Below are 21,387 nucleotides of genomic sequence, written 5' to 3' on the forward strand. Positions count from 1 at the left end.
TCGTGCAGCTCTTAACTAAACTCATTTAAGCGATTTTTTGAAAGACTCAAAGAGCGCAAGGATAATCGTATGATTAACTGGTCAGAACAGTCCATGAGCGAAATTTAAAATTGCAAAACCCTTTCAGCAAACGCTACGCTGCTTACGCATCCTTACCTTGATGCAAATTTAGAATTGCACGTGGTTGCCTCGGATTTTGCAACAGGAAAATCTATATTTTAAACAGAAAACGAATTTCTTCAACTGTAGGGAGTTGTAATCAAACAATTCTCGAAATTATGTTTTGTTCACACATCACAAACCACCCACCTATGCATTCAAGCGAAAGTTAGATAAATTTTCACTTCAGATTTTTTATCTCAGTTTACAACAGATATACGATACCCAAATGGATCTGATAATATAACAGTAGATGCGTTATCAAAAATAGCTCCTATGAACATGCCAAATCCTGTAGATTATAGCAAAATAGCCGAAACTCAGGAAAATGATAAAGAATTAAATCATTTAATCAATGTTTCCCAAGATTTAGTCTTTAAAAATGTAAATATGGCTGATACGAACCAGGGCTAAAGAGGTTCACTCCTTTGAAGAAACTCTCGCAGCGCCAATCTTTGATTTTCTCTAGTGACGTCACTTAGGCGCAAAGCTCGCTCTTTTACTTCAAGAACGCAGCGTTCGGCCTTACTAGCTCTAATTAATATTGGAACATTTCTTTTTGCGAGATATTCTAAGACATTTGTTATTATCTATAATGACTTTCCTCAGTTTATGCAGTGAATTTACAAGAATTTAAAACTATTATCGAAATGCCAGTTTGCGCGATTGCAAATGAACTTACATGAAAGAGGAATTCTGATAGAAAAACAAAAGGAAAAAATATAATTTTCCACGTGTTCCCTAAAGTAAATGAACAACTATGTAAAGAATGGTTTCCGAAATGACACAGTTAATATAAAACAGCAATACGTTTATTCTGTCGTTAAGAACTTTTATAAAAATTCATTATCTAAATAGAAACCGCCTCGTTACTTCAAAAAGAAAGGCATGTGAAAAAAATGGATAAAGTCAAAGAAAATTAAAATGTAAATAAAAAGTATCAATAAAATATATAGTATATAGTTGAAATTCTCCTAATTTCATAACATATTTTTTAATGTAGTTACTCTAAATATTTATGATTTTTACAAAAAATTATATTCTTCTAAATTTAAATATCTATAAATTATATCATCGTAAATTTAAATATCTATAAGCAATTGTAAAATTTCTAATGTCATTATGAACCTAAATTATTATTTTGTTTTAGTAATTAGCTTTTAAGGTTGCTGTTTCCTAATGATTAAGTATGAACAAATTGCTATTAACGGCATGTTTTAAAATCAGTGATTCTAAATTTTACTCAACTTATTGTTATAAAAGAATATGTAGATAAAAAAAGTGTCGATATATGCTTTCATTTTCCTTAATAATTAAAGTTAAAACAGAACTTTTTAAAATAAAGTATTTATAGTGTCACTTTCGCCAACTAGCAAAATAGTTTTATAAGTTTAAAATGGAATTTTTTTTTAATATAATGGCGAAGAAAGTTTTTTTTGAACTATGTTTATGAACGGAAATAATGTGTTAATTACGTAAAGTTTGAAAGCTAATAACCAGAAAAAGTCTAACTTATTTTTACAAAGAGAAAGATGCAAAGTTATCATAATATCTTTGCCTGCGATCTCCGAGATCTGTGGACACAGTGACGTCATGAGGAGGGAAATCGTAAATTCAGCTCTAAGAGCGGAGTGAACTAGCTCTTCTATTTTCTTTAGCCCTGGATACGAACACATTTTTAATATTGTGACATTTCTACTAAAATTGTTCGACCTTTAATTCCAAAACAATTACGTACGCAAATATTTGATACTATTCATAACCTATCACACTCCGGTACAAAAGCAATTAATAAATTAATTTGTAATAGATTTATTTAGCCTAACTTAATTAGAGATTGCAATACGTGGTCTAGTCACTGCATTCTATGTCAAAAATCATAAGGCATACTAAATCCCCTATTTTTTTCTTTTCCAATAAAGTCCAAACACTTAGACCATATTCATCTTGATATCATTGACATATTACCATCATCTAACGGATTTATTTTCATATTGCTTAACGATGATCGACAGGTATACTAAATGGATGGAAGCTGTTCTGAATACAGCAGAGAGGGTAGCGGAGGCTTTCTTTAAAACCTGTATAGCCCGCTTTGTAAGGTAGGTAGGTACTTTATTTATGTCACACCAGAGCTGCGCAATGGGCTATTGGCGATGGTCAGGAAAACATCCCTGAGGATGATCCGAAGATATGCCATCACAATTTTGATCCTCTGTAGAGGGGATGGTTCTTCCGCTTTGCTAGCCTAACGTCCTGTGCGTGAAGTCGAGCACTTTCCGGTAGAACAGTTTAGCGAGACCGATACCGTGCACCCTCAGTCCCTACGCATGCTGATCAAAGTGGTCACCCACCAGCTTACTGACCGCAGACAGTGATGCTTGAATTCTCTGTTCTACTGGGAACCGTGTCTTTACGATCAGTCCTCTGCGGGACTGCCCGCTTTAGATCACCTTCAGTGATAACGTTCGAGAGCAGATCCTTCAAAACTCTAGCACATCTCATGGGCATCAAAAGAGTTTGATTCTCCCCTTACCATCCTCAAAATAATGGAATGATAGAACGATGGCGCTGACCCTTGAAAGCTGCACTCAAGGCCTACAGTACAGACTGCAGGGAGAGTAGAAATCGACAATCTATTAAAAGGTACCTCATAATTGAATCGAGTTAGCTTGTCTTATATACTAGTCAATTGATGTATAACAATTGTAGTGGTCGTTATGCCATCCTACTCCGCCACCAAAATTTTATCAGGGATAGAATTCAATGTATGGAAACTACTAGTTGCCTTATTTACCAAAGACCGGGAGACTGTGTTAAGTTTACCGGATTTTGAGCATTTGTGGTGAGAGTTGTTTTAAGTTCATGGTAGTGTATGTGGTCTGTCCTGTGTTGCTATTAACAGTCTAGTGTGTGCAGCATCACGTTGTGCAAAAATGAAACGGAGAAGCAACAGCGTGAGGAGGACAATGACTCAGTAACAAATAGAAAGTCAACTTTTTAATGTGTACCATACATCAAAGTATGCCTGAAGGTCACAAATGTAGGGAAAGTAGAAATCGACAATGTCAACCTTCATCTGTCAAAAGTACCTCAAGATTGAATCGAGTTAATGCGTCATACAGTGAATTGATGCTTAATAAACGTAGTTATAGTTATGCCACAAAACCGTTGGTCTACAGTTCTACAGTCACCATCTGCAGAGCTCGTCTGCAGAACAACACTTTGCATGCCTGTTGAATTTTTCGATTCTACTCCAATGAACTCGCCCCAAATCCAACTTGTCTATTATTTACAGATACATTTCTCTACCATCAGAACTTCTCCAGCTTCCTGACAGTTTAAAAAGTGAGCGCATCCAGCCATAAAAGTCACGTCTTCATCAGGAATGAACCTTTGCAGGTTCCTTTAGATTGACCTTCTTTAGTGCTTCAGCGAACTGATAAAATTTTTGATGTTGATTATTAGAGGTCAACAATCTCTACTTCGTTCACCAGGAGTTTGTACTTGACTCCACCTCCTCGGAGTTTGCACTTGACTCCACCTCCCATTTCAGAGCGGGAAGTAAGAGGAGAAAAGTCTCCGCGCTTGAAATTGAAACAACCCTTAATGCGCAAACAGCGAATTCTTTTTCAGTCACTTACTTCGCTTTATCATCTGCTATTATACCTTTCCTTACTCTAGCTAATTAAATATATTTATCTCAAAAAGGACAAACTATTCACTCAAAATCGAAAAATATCAAATTTATGAAATATTAAATGTTAACAAAAATGCATCTAAAGATTGTGAAATAAATATTTTAGTCATACGATCGCCAAATAGCAACCTTGTTCAGAATTTTTCACACCCTTCTCCCAAAAATAGAGAAATAGTATTGTCGGATACCCCGTGATGAAGGGGAGTGAAGTGCCAACTCCTGGGGAAAGAACTATAGATGCATGAAACCTTCCTTCCTTGAAAGTGAATTCCTACAACAGTTTGGAATATCTAAAACTGTATGAGTGGTACTCATGTAATTTAGGAAGCCAAAAAAAATATTTAGAAGAACTGTGCGTTTTCCAAAAAAAGTATAGCAAGTGAAACATGTGGGGGGAGTGTGCTGTGCTCGATACTCTCACCCATTTTAAACAGCAATGTTCCCCAGTCTTTTTCACCAGTTTTAACCAAGTAATTTTCACCAGCTTCTCAGCAGTATTTTTACTCCCAAAATGGACACAAATTAAATATTTTTATCGCTAAAGAAACAGCAAATTATTTTTCACACTGCAGTGAGTACTTTAAATTATGAAAATTATAGTTATGATGAAAAAATTTCGAATAGTAAGATACATACATTTTTTATATCATTTTAAATAATTCAATTTTGAATGGTGAAAAAGAAAATCGGTCGAATAGTTCCTGAGCGATTGAATTTTGAAAAAGTCGCATTGTTCGAAAAAGTCTTATATTTAAAAATTGATTTCTCAGGAACTATTCAGTCGATTTAGCTCAGAATTTATACTTCTCCATTTCAAGTTGCATTCGTTGAAATGTTGCTCAAATTGCGTACCTTAGAATTGATTTTTTTTACCATCACTGAATAAAATAAAAATATATAACAAATACTTACTGAAGGTTTTACTTCGGTTGAAATTATTTCCTGAAAAACGAAGTTTATAATTGCTCGAAAAATCTTTCAATTCGCTTGAAACGTTCTCAAGTTATGATAAAATGCGCAAAAAATAAAATTAACATTGAGGGGTACGAAATCAAGACCACTCTTCAGCCCTAGAACCTTCTTTCTCAGATTGCGGCTACCTCCTATTCAAAGCAGACGATATGTTTGTTCAAAGAAAGTACGTTTTTGTGTCTGATCTCGTAACTTAAAATATCATTTGAACAAATTAATTAGCATGTTTGAAGTTACCCCCTCGAATCATTCAGATTGAGACCAAGAGAGTAAAGATCCACTCATTAGATAAAAAATTGGTCCACTTATTATTTTTTTGTAAACTGTAAATCAGAATTCATGTTAAAAGTAATAGTAGTTATCCATTTGTGCTGCAGTTTACAAAAAAATAATAAATGGATTTAAATATATATATGGATTAAAAAATAATAAATGGATTAATTTAAATTTTTCAATGCCTGTTTCAGTTTTTTTTCTTTTCAAAACTGCAAATCAGAATTCATGTTAATAGCAATAGTAGTTATCCATTTGTGTTGCAGTTTTGAAAAAAAAAATGAAACAGGTATTGAAAAATTTAAATTTTTGGTCAAAACAAGTAAAGGTGTCAAAATAAATAAAAAATGAGAATTATATTCTTACCTATATTTTGTTGCACTACGTTATACAGCTGGATTAACTCTTTCCTATAACAAAAATAGGTGCTATAGTAGAACAACAATACCTCAAAAAAGCAGTCTGAACTGCACAATAAAAAATGCATTTATAATTGAAAAGTTGCATTTTAAGATCTTAAACAAAAAAATATTTTGTTTCTTAATTTATTAACTTATTCCTTTGCAGTGCTCGCCACTCTCACCAGTTTTAACCTGTAATTTTCACTGAACCCAACCTGGATCAAATATTGGGAGAAATTTGCCTTCGTGGAGGACTATTTAATAGAACTAACCCGCATTTGTGTTACATGGAGAGGAAGAATACGAAAGCTTCCCACTGTTAACATGACGGCAAGGGGACTCTAGCCCATGACCCATCTACCCCTGAGGATATTTCACGTCAGCACTGTGGTCGGTGCAAGCCGGTTGCGGAATTCGTATCTATCAGTCATCGCCGGGATCGAACCCCAGTTCACTTGATTGGAAGGCGAACACTCTATCCCCTGAGCCATCACGGCTCGAGTAAAGGTTTTGAGGAAAAGGCAACCCTGTGATAAACATCCTCCGACAGATGAAGAACTGGCACTTATAGTTTGACAATAGAAAGAACTCCCCTCGCCACGAAGCCTATGGCCGTCTGCTACAATGGAAACAAGAAATAGTGCACCTCGAGGGGGGCGTCTTTTCTCACTGGTTCCCTTTCTCTCATCGACCCGAGTCAAAACCTATCTTAAATAATGACCCCCATACTTGAAATAGTTAAACCTCGTAACCGTAGTCACCGCCACCTCTTCAGACGAATGGCTAGGGGAGTTCTTTGCATAGAAAAACTATACTCCTTACTAGTTAGCTTGGTCGCATAACGACAGCATAATGTTTAAGTTTGATAATAATGCTTATTAGTTTGTTTATGTTGTACAAATATTTTGAATAAATGGTTTGAAGAGAATTTAACCTGTTATATCCTCATAACCTTAATTCTATGAATGAAACATTTATTATCATTGAGATTTGATATCAATGGTTTATTACCAGAGCCTTAAGGTAACCGAGAGTTGATTAACAAATACTTTAGATGGCCAAACCATTTTATACAATGGTACTGAATTTTGAGTGAAAAATTATAACACATAATAGAAATACAACTAAATAAAAATATAATTATAAAAATTATAAGATTTATTTTTATTCTAGTTAAATATTTTTTAGCTCTAACTATTTAAGACTGAGTTAACAAAAACTTTTGGTACTTGAATTCAATCTAGATATTCGTTTCGCTAAGCTTTGTAAGCAAAACTTGCATTTTTTGATCAAAAATTAGCTAACTTGATTTCAGCAATTATCGATTTTTAACAGTTATCGATGGTTAACAGTTTCTTCAATGGGTTTGTAAGAAAAATTAACTTTTCGGGTTACCAACTTTTACCAATTAGCCATAATTTGCTTTTGACACAACTTTCTGTATAACAACAAGGCCCTATATGCCACCTTAATATTGGCCCATAATATTCAAATTGGATCACGTACTATATTACCAGACACTAGTGTACCCTACAAGAGAAAATAATTATAGGCCTAATAGGGGCCCCCCACAATTTATTAAGATAATTAATTCAATGATCTAATTTAAAGGCGAAATTTAAACTTAAAAGTTTTTTTGGTTAGATATTTGCTAATTTCGCTTTTTGCATACTTTATTTTGGTGGATAAGGAGAATTTCCGTTATGTGGAAGAAGCTTCCCTCATTGGGGCAAAGTTCAATTTGTTGTTCCTAAATAAAAATATAAATTTGCCAATAGGCTGAAAAAAACTTTCTTTGAACTAACATTTTTAAGTTAAATTCTTAAATTGTGATATTTTAGTCAATAAACATAGCTTGTTTTAGTCACTACTTTTCTTGGCGAATAGGGTAAATTTTTTTTTGTTTGGAGGGAATAAATTTTTTTTAAAATTTGAGCGAAAGTTTTGAAGCAAAATTAAACTTTCTAGTTTTCTGATCTATGATAACTAAAACATGTTTATATACAGGCGTGTGGATTAACACCACTTCCCTACAACAGTCTTAAAATTTGATGCAAAACGCAAACTGTTTTGGTCAAAATTTAGTCAAACGTTTTTTTGGCCATACCCAAGTCAAACTTCTTGATGGTCCCCTCACAACATCTTGATGCTTTCAGTGCGAATCCTGATGATCCAACATCATTTGATGGTTTTTGATATGCCAACAAACTTCCATCATTTCATGATGGAAAGTGCTACTTATGATGGCTAACTTAAATACTATGGTGGGTACTTTAATACTGTGAAGGTATGATGGTCAAGAGAAGTTTAATTCTCGTGGATTAGCCACCCATGATGATCCGTGATGGTTCTAACTATACATTTCAATTATGATTTGAAGGGAATTCTTGCTGTTTTCAGGAATATACCATCAAAACAATTTGTTTTTTTCTTGTTGGTCCGAATAAATCAGTCCGATTTCCTACATTAGGATGATGGCTGTTCATGATCGTTCCAACATTTGATTTCTTAGGAACTATGATAGAAACTATGATGAAAAAACCATCAAAACAAATTGCTATTCTTACGATGGACCATCATATATCGATCAGAATTTCTACATTGAGGTGATTTTTACTTATGTTGGTTACCAACAAAAAAATCGAATGGAATTATTGATGGTTATAGGATGGTTATTGTTGATGGAATTATTGATGGTTATCATCATGATTATGTTGGTCCATCAAGGGAAAACCATCAAAAATTTTGACTTGGGTAATCTTTTTGGCTGAAAAGTTTCGTTTGGTTAGAGTAGGCCATGGGTCATCAAACTTTTTCGATCATCGACCCCTATATAATTTTTCGAAATCTCCATCGACCCCCATAAAAATAATTTTCTGTTAATTAAAATAAAACTATTAGATACTATGTTTGTACATTTATTTTATGATTTTAAACATTTATTAAAGTAATAGTACATTATGTAACAATAGTTTTATGAAAAAATAAGTAAAGTAACTACAGATTTATTGCTTCTTAATCAATGAGATGGGTGTGCCTGGTGTTTTTTTTGCAAGGCTCGCTATATTGGGTTCCAAATTGGTCAATTTTAATCTTAAATTCCCTCAAAACTCCACATTTAATTTATTTCAGTACTTAGTTAAGATTGAATTTACGTGACTGAAACCGGCTTCAACCATATAGGAACTTGGTAATGCTAGCATGAAAGGCTGAGCTATTTCGTAAAGTTTTACATATTTTTGCATTATATTTAGATTTGTTCAAAACTTGCTTATTGTTAAATTTTAAAAAGCGTCCTTGCTTTAAGATCCGATAATTATTCATGAAGCTGCTCTTGTAGGCTGATTTTCCCGTTTTCAATTTGAGCAGAAAATGGCACAATAATCCATTCAGGGATGTCAATGTTTTCCAAATCAACAAAGCGCAGTTTAAATTCGGCGCTTAATTTTTGGAGATAACCTGTATATATGTAAAAGTTTTAATAATGATACTGCAAATATTCAACACTTTGCAAAGATAACTGAAACTGCGTATGATATTTGCGTTTGTAACGTCAATGCTCGTCACACGTGACATTTGGACAAGCGCACATTGACTTATAAACCAGAAGTGCAGAGTTCGTGTCACTGGTACGTAAATACTTGTTTCACCCGAATAAATATACATTTATGTTCTATAAAGAAACTGATATTAAGTCAATTATAAAAAAATTCACAAATTTTACATACTCAATTAGGTATGTGTGATTCGCGTATTAAGAACTGTTTTTTCTTCGACCCCAAATCGATCTTTCCGATTCGGATAGACCCCCCGGCTCAGATCGATCCCCGCTTTTGTTACATAGACCCCTAGGGGTCTATATAGACCACTTTAGCGACCTCTGGAATAGGCTAATATTTTCTCGTAGTGAACTAACACTAGGAGGTAAGATTTAGTTTTGTGGTAGCCAATTTCACAATTAAGCCCTAATTTTTTTAAGACGAATCTTGTTTCGGATCATTGGCTAACGAAAACGTTTGGATGATTACTAACCATTTTCTATAAAGAGCTTAAACTATGAGGACAAATACCCTTGTACCCCTAGCCATCAGGCTAACCGTGGGTGGTTTTCCTCTCTATGTAACGCAAATGCGGTTTAGTTCCATTTAAAAGCCCTCCACAAAGGCAAAATTTCCCCCCAAAGCTTGACCCAGTAGTTCTCTTGTCTTCTGGATTGGGTTCAAAATTACAAGGCTAAGAAGTTGAACATTGGTAGTCGTAATGGATAGCCCAAAAAATTGAGTCGGCTGTTCAACGCCGGCTGTAAAATAAAATTTTAAAAATTTATTTACCTAGCAAAGAAGTGTTTTCGCTAAAAAAAAAACAAATAGCAGGTTTTTTATTTAAAAAAAAAATTTAGTGGGTTGGGTAATGAAAAGCTTTTGTGCGTGAGCATAGGCTTCCTATATCCTCACATAAAGCTAACTCGGAATAGTAAAATTTGAAATATATTTTGCTCTAAAAATCTTCCATTTTTAATAAGTAGACAAAAAATTTTTAATAAGAAATTTAGGAGGCAAATTTTTTTGTCTTGTTACTGAATTTAGTTGAACTCTGATAATTAAAATATAATTAAGTATTGAAATCATTTACTATCAGCGAAAAAAAATGTGTTTCATAGAAGCTCCAACACAAATTTTTTTAAACAATTGTACCAATAATTCAATTCCTATTCTCAAGTATATAAAACATGTTAACTCGATTCTATCTTGAGGTTCGTTTTGATAGATAACTCTGAAACTTTCGTTAACATACTCCTCACATTGGACGCCTTCGGACATGAACTGAACACGCCTATCTTGATAGTCGCATTCACTTTGATTTGAACATGGAACACAGTGAACAGTTGACTTTCTATTTGTGATTGCAACGTTATCCTTCTCGCGCTTCTGCTGCTCGGTGTCGATTACACACAACGGGGAGCTGTAAACACTGATAATAGCAACATATGAGTGATCACGCCCACAACTGTGATCTTAACATAGCTCTTTAAATCACAGATCAAAATCCAAATAAAATTCTGGTGGGAGAGTAACGTAGCGTAGCTACCACTACATTTATTCAATACCAATTAACTAGTATATAGCAGTGTTCCTCAACCTTTTTATCATCACGGTCCAGTCAACGTTTGATAATTTTACTACGGCCCACGGAAGAAGGGAGCAGCTAATCCAGATATGTCAAATTAGAATGTTTAATTAGTTTTAGCTCATAAAACAGTTAGCTCTTAGCATTATAATCTTCGGAAACTTTCTTTTTCCTCCCAAAAAGATAAATGATAAAAACATAATTGCTTCATTATCAGCATTTATATAAAATAAATGAAGCAGCCTTACGCACCGTAATGTATTAATGAATATAGGTATTTATGATTAGAACTGTAGTATTACATTCTGAAAATAAAAGTTTCAGTTATTTTCATAAGATCAGCTAAAAGAATCTTAACTTTTTATTTTAATTCATTTATCTTTAATCTTGTCAAACGTATTAACTCATTCCTAGCCTAGCGTCTTCTTAAAAGACGGTAAAAAAGTGAAAAAAATGTCATTATTCGAATTTATTTTTCTAATCATGAAAGTTGTAATATTTGTTTTAACGTTAATGTGAACGATACAAATAAATTTATTACCACTTTTTTAAATTCGGTATTTTTCATACGTTAGTTTCTTTTTGTGGGCAATTTTAAAAAAGGAAAGGCAAAGTTAAAAGGAAAATGGGGCAAAGTTAGAAAGAAAACATTCAGGCGTGTTTATATTGCTCAAAAAAAATTTCAATTGTGATTTCAGAAGTAAAAATATTAAATTTAGAAGTTGTGACCATGTTATTTACAAGAATCTCTTCGTTGAGAGCCTTCCAACATTGAGCCTTAACATCTTTCGAGTTTACGAACGCTCCATTATTTATTTATTTTTTTTAGTGTGCCTTTTCTTAATTCAGCTAAACACTTTAAGATTTAATAAATAAACTGAATGCTTTTAAGACCAACCTGTTTTCGAAATAATCCATTTGATATATTTTAAGAGCTTGAAAAAAATGCGTTTTCAAAGTTTTTATTTATAATTAAATAATAATTTTAGTTCATATTTTTATTTTTCCCTTCATATTTTATCGATAAGCTAGAAAACATTTATAAATAAATAAATATGAGTCTCATTTGCTTTGTCAAAATGAAGGTAAGACCTTTCCTGTTTCTCGCCGAGGAGACGGTATATATACCTTTGTATATAGTAAAACAAAAAAGTACATACCTTTAATTTCTGGTAAATATGCCTTTATTATACGGTATATACCTTTATATATGGATAAACACTATTAATATTGTATTTATACTAAGAGGATGTTTTCTTCAGTAAGCATAAAATTTAGCTTTTTTTTAAAAAAAAAAGGCAGTGACATAATTTCTATTGAATTAGAACTACAGCCGGACTTCTATTGAATTAGAACTACAGCCGGACTTCTATTGAATTAGAACTACAGCCGGACTTCTATTTAGCGAACTTCCATCGCGAATTTCTCTCTTTTGCGAATTTTTTCGAAAAACCAAGAACATTTTGGAAAATTCTTCGAAAAATAACTTCCAAATAGCGAAGTGAATTTTCTGCGAACTTTCGAACTTTTCTTCGAGATCCACTTGCCCTATTTCCCAAAATACTTCAGAACATTTTAAACTTGTTAACGCATTTTATAGGGGAAATTACCTTGAATTGATTTTTGAAGCCGCTTAACTTTTAGAGAAAGCAATGAAATTCCTTTTTGTTTGCATTTCAAACGAAAAACGCAGATAAAATTAACTGATTTTATCAGTAGCCATTAAACTTATATGAACGCATGTGGTAATGTATGTTTAAAATTACTCTATAATAAATGCAGCTATAGTTTTATACATAAATTTAGCTTTTTTTTTTAGTTGAAAATGTATGCAGAATGATAGTATAACACTGGATTATGTTTTGCTATATTCTTGCTCTCCATGCAGATTTATTTTATGGTTAAGATTTATGAAATAAACAGTAGATACTAGTTTACCAGATAAAGATGTATCAATTGCTTTTTTAATTATGCCTAGTGTTTATGAATTTAAAATGCGTTTTGATTCGTTTAAGTATTTCAAAAGGTGATTTTTCTATTTAACGAATTTTCCATATAACGAACTTATTATCGGGATTTAAATAGAGGTTCGTTAAATAGAGGTCCGACTGAGAGGTATATGTTTTATTCTAGGGAATAGGAGTTTCTTACTAATTATGAGGAATAATTTTCTGACAGAATAAGAGTGATTTTTTATCACTTTGAGTTCGTTAAAAAACAAATATGTTGAAATAGTATTTACAACGATATTATTTTTTCAAAATAATTATAAATTAAATGTGTCTTAAGCGGATATCACACAAGGGAAAAATAAGAGCAACCATAAGCGGAACCTCAACTCTTAAGGCAATTTCGCGGAGTTGTCGATAGGGTTGCTGAATTACCAAAACGTTTGTTGGTAGCGGTTACCATATTTTGTTGTTTATCTTAACTTTTAAATTACATTTTATTTTTTTCATGTGATCCTATTATCTCATTCTTTTTCAATTTCTTTTTTTGAAAGGAGGAAAATGAAATCACAGACGCTGTAGAATATTGATTGATATTCGTTTAAATTTGTGCATTTTAAAAGTCTTTATTCAGCTACAAATAAATATTCTGAACTCTACACTCCCATATTAGTGGAGCAGCATAGTATAAAAAGGATTTCTTGCTCATTATATGATAATGACATTAAGATGTAAATAAATTCCATGTTGCATCTCTAAAGGGATAAGGGGGTAAAAGGAGGATAGAATTAAATACTATCTAGTATTTTTTAGCGTTGAATCGAGTGACTAATATTATAGAAGTTATTTATGTTTTATGTATAAACGTAAAGTTTATTTATCCATATTTACGTATCTAGCTTTGCTAGCTATGCAAGTGAGGTATCGTGTACGTTAAATCGAATAAAACCAAGCTGTCTGACTTAATATTTTAGCAATTCAAAAATTTATAAAAGTTTCCAGCGTAGAAAGAACAATTTTTTTACTTATACCACTTTATGCAACTGACATTGCTATCTAGACAAGTAAGGCTTTTCTTCCAATTTAAATGTTTATGCTTAATCTCATAAAATAGTCCCTTGAAACAATTGTTTAGAAGAAATGAGGATTTAATGTATGAAATATGCAATTGTGACTTACCTTTTAGTCACAAAATATTTATAACATCAGAACCATTAGATCTATCAAATCAATTCTAATTTTTGTTTAAAATTTAGCCTAAAAAATATATAATAAATAATGTCTGACTTGTCTATACAATAATGTCTCAGAATTTTATTGTCATTAACTACAAATATTATCATGAATATCACTTTCATGAAATACCAGTTTTTTTTTAAAAATTGCTTTTTAAAAACACAAGATTTTCAATGTCATACTTACAATTTATTATTGTAAAATTTGAAACATTCATTATTTATGTAAGATAATTTAATTAGAATTTACACGATTTATTTTAGGACAAATTTGTTGTATGTTAGTCTACACACTAAATAAATTCAAATTTATTAGTAACTAGAAGAAGAAAAAACAATATTTTATTAATAGCATACTTTTTATGTACCCTGTTATTTTTGCTATAGGCTCTTTAAACGTGTTTTGCATTTTAAATAATACTAGGAGGCTTCGCCCCCTGCTCGCTGGCGCTCACCAACCCCCGGAACTGCTTTCACAGTTCATTTCGGATTGCTTCGCAATCCAATGCTCGCTTTGCTCGCTCATTGGATACGTTCTTAACGTCTAGTTTTTGTATACTTTTTTGAATACTGAAGTTCCGAAAACTTTTCACTGTAGAAAATTCTAAACCTGTACATTTCATTATTAATTTGAAATTGCAAACAGTTCACATATTTTTCTTAATCACACTATTCTAAATTTCAGTTGTTGAGAAAAGTAACTGTTGTAAGTTTTTTTAAAAGTCTTTCCCACCAGAGGGCTAAAGCCATGTGTTGTAAAACAATATGAAATAGTAGTCTGCCACTGAACGCCGGATGTAAAGCATCGGCTTTGATAAAGATAATTTTGTATTTTTAATTCTCTGAAGAGCGCCACCTTAATAATATGGAATTTGTAAAATAAATGTATATTTTTTTGATTGCTGATGAAGCCCATCATTTTGTGTTTTCATCAGTGTTCAGAAGTAGAATAATTATAAGTTTTTTATTTGATCACAAAAAAAAAAATGTATAAAAACAAAGAAAAGAGTAAGAAAATGAGTATAATCATAGAAAAAGTTCAAATTATAATATAGTATTTGTCAGTTAAAATGAAACTTTTTGTTTAAGTCATTGCTAACAATTCAAATTTCTCCGAAGCAATTGTAAAGTATAAATTAAGGTAGTATAGTTAAGTTGAAACGCAATATTTTTAGTTTTGATGTCAACAATACAATTCAATGTCAACAATTCAAATTTTTCTGAGGCAACTCTTAACCTCTAAATATTATTTTTTTTTGTACACATTTCTAAATGTCAGTATTCAACCACAAAACAACTTAAAGTCCTCAAATTTAACATGAAGTTGTAAAATGTAATGAAAGAGGGTCATAGCAATAATGAAAGTAGAAGTAAAGTTAGTACTGTAAAATTAAGACAACATTTTTAATCAATGAGCCAAGTTCTTCAAGAAGCAGTTGTAGAAGTAAGTTGTTTATTTAAAACTTTTTATAGAATTTAATTAAGAACACAATTGTTAATTTGGGCATTTGGCGATATGTTGCGTAACTACCACTACAAATATTAAATACCAAATCAATAGTATATAAGACATGTTAACTTGAATCTATGACGAGGTACCTTTTGATAGATGAAGGTTGACATAGTCTAAGATTAAATCCCCCATTGGTGACCCGGACGTGATAAGAAATTGTCAATATTGCTGGATGAATCCACATTATAAACAGTTGATTTGTTTAAAAAATATACTGCTCAAAAAAATAATAGCGAAAAGCTATAAAAAAATGATGAGAAAAAATAGCGAAAAAGCTATAAAAAAATGATGGGAAAAAATAGCAAAAAAAAAAGCTATAAAAAAAATAACAAGCGAAATGCTTGGAAGAAAAAAAAATATATATATAATGAGGGGATTTAATCTTAGACTATGTCAACCTTTATCTATCAAAAGGTACCTCGTCATAGACTCAAGTTAACATGTCTTATATACTATTGATTTGGTATTTAATATTTGTAGTGGTAGTTACGCTACAGATACAACACTTTTAGAATTGAAGGATTTGTTACGTCAAGCGCTCAGGTATCATAATTTTGATCTTTGCGCTTCTATGTCATTTTGATTTATGTTGCTAAGTTAACTTTCAAAAAATTCTATGGCTGGCAACAGCATTTTTATTTTTTAAGTTGTTTATTTTTATTTCTTTTAGAATTCGTTATTTTTTTAGAGAAATGTTTTTTAACCTAACAGAATTCTTTGCCGACTGTTTTCTCTATGAATGAAGAAAATAAAGTAAATATTTAACTGTTGTGAAAAGAATCTTATTTAGTTGTACAAAGTACTTCAGCGAAAATTTGGGAGCCACGTAAGAGAATTATATATATTAGATCAGAAACACATCATTAAAAGGCAGAATGCTTTGGTGTTTTCAAAACAAAGCAAACGTTGCCACCGGCGGAAAAGAAATACAGCCAAAATTTGGGAGCCACGTAAGAGAATTATATATAATAGACAAGAATCAGTTTAAAAAATGAAACTTTTAATATTAATACTTAGAACTACATTTACATTTTTTATTTTTTTTTTCAATTTCAATCATAAAAATAATATTACTTCTCTTTCCTTCTACACTAGACAAACCTTATATGGTTCCACAAAATATTTGAAATAAAAGAAATTACTATCATGATAAAATTTTACCCACATATTATTAGAATGAGGGAGATTATAAATATCATTAATTTGAAATCAGTTAAGCCTTCAGGTATCCGTTAAAAACTTATTTTAAGTTTGATAGATATTTTGATTATAGATATTTATTTAGATAGATATTTTGATTTGAACGAAGAGAGGTACACTCTAAAAACTGTATCTCTGATTTCAGAGGCACATTTGAATCATTTGTGCCTCTGAATTTTAAGGGCACAACGTACCTTTTAAAATGAAAGGCACAATGTACCTCTGATTTCAGAGGCACATTTGGATCGTTTGTGCCTCTGAATTTTAAGGGCACAACGTACCTTTAAAAATGAAAGGCACAATGTACCTCTGATTTCAGAGGCAAAATCAGATGTACCTCTTAACTTGGAAGGTACATTGTACCTTAGATTTTGCTTTTATGTACCGCTCATTGAAACAAGCATTTAGTGGTACCAAAACCTGTTATTTACCAGATTTGAACACATTTTTTTTTACCTATTTGTAATTTGCTAGCACTTTATATAAAAAGGGACTTTCTGTTTGGTTTACACTATTACCAAGATATTAATTATAATAATTCTTAATGAAAAATATTTCTCAATTCTTTGAATATTGGCCACTTGAAAGTGATAGGGATTCCATCTTTCAAGGGATTCCATCTAAGGCTTCTTCATAGACAATTATAAAATATGTAAATTTATACCATTTCTTTAATTATGTAGCGTTTAATGATACTTCAACAACTACAATGATGCTTTTTTAATCAGATATAGGTACAAAAAGATAATATTTATTTCTGTTAAGCCAAGTCAATATAATTCATGGATTTTCTTTCTTTTCCAAAAAGCATCCTCAAAATGGAAATTTATTATAAATTTAGATATTTTTTAAATATTTAGAGATTTCATAAAATAGTTTTATAAGGATCAAAAATTAAACACTAAATATCATGAAATCTAATATCTTTTATTTTCACACATAAAGAACAATTTTACATAATTTAGTAACAGTTGCAATATGATGTATACAGTTGCACAAATTTGGAAAAACATAGAATATTTTAAAATGATAGATGTAGATTTTGACAACTTGGATATTTTATAACATGAAATATGCTTAAACAAATGACTTAACAAGTGTAAAATAAAAGATTTCTTTCCATTGAAATGAATTTTTTTAAAATCCAGATTTTGGCGAAACATATTAACCCGTTAGGCGCCATCATTCCCATTTTGGGAACATTAGCTTTCAATTTTTTTAGAAGTAACTGTACTTAATATTATTTAATCGATGATTTTATTTGAGCTCAGAACATATGAAAAGCCTTCTGCAATTTTTTTGGAAAGCTTGTTTCAGAATTTTTTTTATTTTATTGTATTTTAAAAAACGTTAAATTCTGCATTTTTGCCCCAATCATTAAACATGCATTTGTTTTATAAATATTATTAAAATAAAAATTACTTTCGTGCTTAAACTTGATTACAACAATCGGATATAATTCTCTTTTCTATAATCCGAATTTCGATGTCTACAGTATTTCTTAAAATGTCCTATTTCACCACAATAGAAACATTCACGTTCAGATCTAAATTTCTTCACAATACTTGGCGAATTCCATTTCTCATTAAAATGTTCTTTCTGGTGATCGTTATTACACGGAATAGCTTGTGGATCATACTGAAAATTGGCAATGAGATTTTCTTTAAAGTAATAATAATTATCATCATAAATTTCTGACCTTTCAGCAGGAATAAGCTGTAAAGCACACGAAAACCAAAGATCGAAATTCACACTAAATCTCTTCTCTTTCTGTTCAAAGAGTTCGAAGTACCGTCGAATTCCACACTTCTTGGCATCAATTTTAAACATCTCATTCACTAATTTTTTCTAAAGTAGTAAATCCTTAATAACAATAATATTTGTCACCAATTCTTTCAAAAACTTAATAAAACATTTCTGGAACGGATCCCACCGCTGCCACCAATTAATACATAGCTGTAGCGTATCAAGCTATATTAAAGAACTGTTCAGTTTTTTAATAAAAGCATTTATTTCACACCACAACAAATACAATAACAAATATAAAGTACCCGTAACGGGATAGTTAAATCTTATAAAGGAAACTAGAAAAAGTGCCCGTAGCGAGATATATGAAAACTCACCCGTAACGGGATAGATAAAATATCATAAAACAAACTAGATAAACCCGTAACGGGTAATATGAAAACTCAAATTCCACACAAAACTAATTCTAAAAAATCAACAACTTTCTGTGTTCTAATTTTATCGTCTGCTTTTATTATTTGTATTTCGTCATAAAATATTTCGTTGATGTGCGCATGCGCTTCTTCTCCGTTACATCGTACCGAAGAAAAAAAAGGGAAGCCCATTTGAAAGGCACAGGGAACCGGTAAAATCCTTTCGTACCGCGCATTGACTCGCGTTTGCTTTGGTGCCTTTCATTTCTTGTGGTGCCTCTCATTTTTAAAGGCACATTAGTTGTGTGCCTCTAACGCGAGAAAATAAAGGGTACATTTAGCTTGTGCCTTTTATTTAAGAGGTACAGTTTTTAGAGTGTATATTTGGTCTTGTAGTTCTTATGTTTGGACTGAAATTTCTTTTAAAAAATAAATTGTGTTTGTAAGTTAAGACTATTGAAAATGAAAGTATATTGAAAAATTAGTAAGGTAAACTTACGTACTAACTGCCATTGTGGAAAAGTAAAGTATCAATAGATAAATGTAAAGTATAAATAAAAAGTAAAGTATCAATAGTTAACTTTGAATAATAAGAAAAAACCATTATTCAAATTTGCTTCATTAGTATGATGTAATAATTATTTATTCGCTTTAAACTAATAACATTAAGAATTATTATTATAATTTGTTCCAATCAAAATTTTCATTACTTTGGATAGAAATAATTCCTAAATTAATATAGATGAATTTTTCTGGCATTTCACATTAAAATATTCGCCAAGCAACTGGTCAAACTTTGTTGCATTATTATTTTAACATATAAAACATAAGAGATTGCATTTCTTAATTTTAACTTTTAATCTTTATTTCTGTTGATTAAAGAAACATGTGTTCTATTGCTTGAATTTTTTAAATTTTATTTGTGTATTAATTTTATTTTTCCCTAAGAATTCCTTAATTTTTCAATCGCTTATTTTAAAGCTAGTTAGAAAATTCAGAAAACATGTTTAGTAAACATTTACCTTGTCCCCCACAAAGTTACCATATTTAACGGTAATTATTGAAAAGTTTTTTTAAAAAAGCTAGTAATATATTATATAAAAATAATTTTTAAAATAAAAGATTCCACACTTCAAACTGCTCTATATTCCACAATCCCTTTCCTCTTTATTTTCTTATCTGTTTCTACATTCATCTCCTCTTTATTTTGGTATATTTTGATAAGCATAATATTTTGTTTAATATTATTCAAAGTTAACATACATTTATCTATAGACACTTTACTTTTCTACAATGGTAGCAAGTATATAAGTTTACCTTACTAATTTTTCAATACAGTTTCATTTAGCATTTCAATAGAACGAAAAATGTTTTATAAATACAAAATTTTGTTGCATTGTTATAACGTATAAAATATAACGAAGATTGTATTTCTTATTTTTAGAATTTTAATATTTGTTTTTAATTTTTGTACCTGTTGAATGTAAAAGCATGTATTTGATTATTTGAAAAAGCTTAATTTTTTTAATTTGTGAAATAATTATTTATTTTTTCCTACGAATTACTTTAATTTTAGAAAAGCTTATTTTAAAACAAGTTAGAAAACTCAGGAAACATGTGTGGCAAATATTTACCTACTCTCTCACAAAGTTACCCCATTTTTCAGTAATTTTTAAAAATACAAATTCCCAAAACCCCTATCTATTTTTACATTCATAACCCTCTTTTAATTGGTGTATGATGATTTGCTTAATATTTTGTTCTTATTATTCAAAGTTAACTATTCATATTTTAATTTTTATTTATACTTTACATTTATCTATTGATCCTTTACTTTTCTACAATGTAAGAACGTAAGTTTAAATTACTAATTTTTCAATATAGTTTCATTTTCAATAGTCTTCATTTATAAATACCATTTATTTTTTAAAATGAAATAAATTTCTGTCCTATCATAAAAACTATAAAACCAATAATCTTTCATTAGTGTATAGAATAATCTTAGAACTATCATCAAAATATCGATCAAACTTAAAATAAGTTTCTGAGTGATACCTGAAGGCTTAACTGATTTCAAATTAGGGCTATTTAATCTCACTTATTCTAATAATGTGTTCGTAAAACTTTACCATGATAGTAATTTCTTTTATTTCAGGTATTTTGTGGAACCCTGTAAAGTTTGTCTGGTGCAAAAGGAAAGAGATGTAATATTGTTTTTATGATTGAAGTTAAAAAACAATAAATCAAAATTGAAAATAAATACACTTGATAGTAAATGTTTTATTTTTACACTGATTTTTGTGTTATTTAAAATGTAAAATGCGCTTAAAGCCTATAAGAAAAATAATAGGGTACATAAAAAAATTCTCTTAATACAACATATTTTTGTCTAGTTATTAATAAATTTGAATTTATATAGTATATGTTACAATAAATTTGTTGCAAAATATATCCTGTAATTTTTTATTAAATCATCTCATACCAATAATTAATGTCTTAAATTTTGCAATAATAAGTTGTAAGTATGACATTGAATTCATGAAAACCAATCCTCTTTTATTTAAAAAATATTTCTTTTTTAAAAATTGGTCTTCTGTAAATGTGATATTTTTGATAATAATCAAAGTTAATGCAGTGTAAATTAATTTTATTACAATTACGTAACAATGAAAATTTGAGTCATTTTTGTACAATCAAGT

At 30.6% G+C, this 21,387-nt stretch overlaps 1 long non-coding RNA gene across 2 annotated transcripts in view; it reads right to left on the reverse strand.

The window, feature by feature from the left end:
• LOC147801901 (uncharacterized) overlaps nt 1-21,387 on the reverse strand; it is a 165,634-nt gene that overhangs the window by 109,873 nt on the left and 34,374 nt on the right. For both annotated transcript variants that reach the window (XR_015430605.1, XR_015430604.1), the window contains exon 6: nt 5,471-5,514. This is a non-coding gene — a long non-coding RNA (uncharacterized LOC147801901). The remainder of the gene's footprint in view (nt 1-5,470; nt 5,515-21,387) is intronic.

This window comes from Parasteatoda tepidariorum, chromosome 11 (genome assembly GCF_982258835.1).
Source record: "Parasteatoda tepidariorum strain Cologne lab strain chromosome 11, Ptep-v5.0, whole genome shotgun sequence".
In the NCBI taxonomy this organism is placed as follows: domain Eukaryota; kingdom Metazoa; phylum Arthropoda; class Arachnida; order Araneae; family Theridiidae; genus Parasteatoda; species Parasteatoda tepidariorum.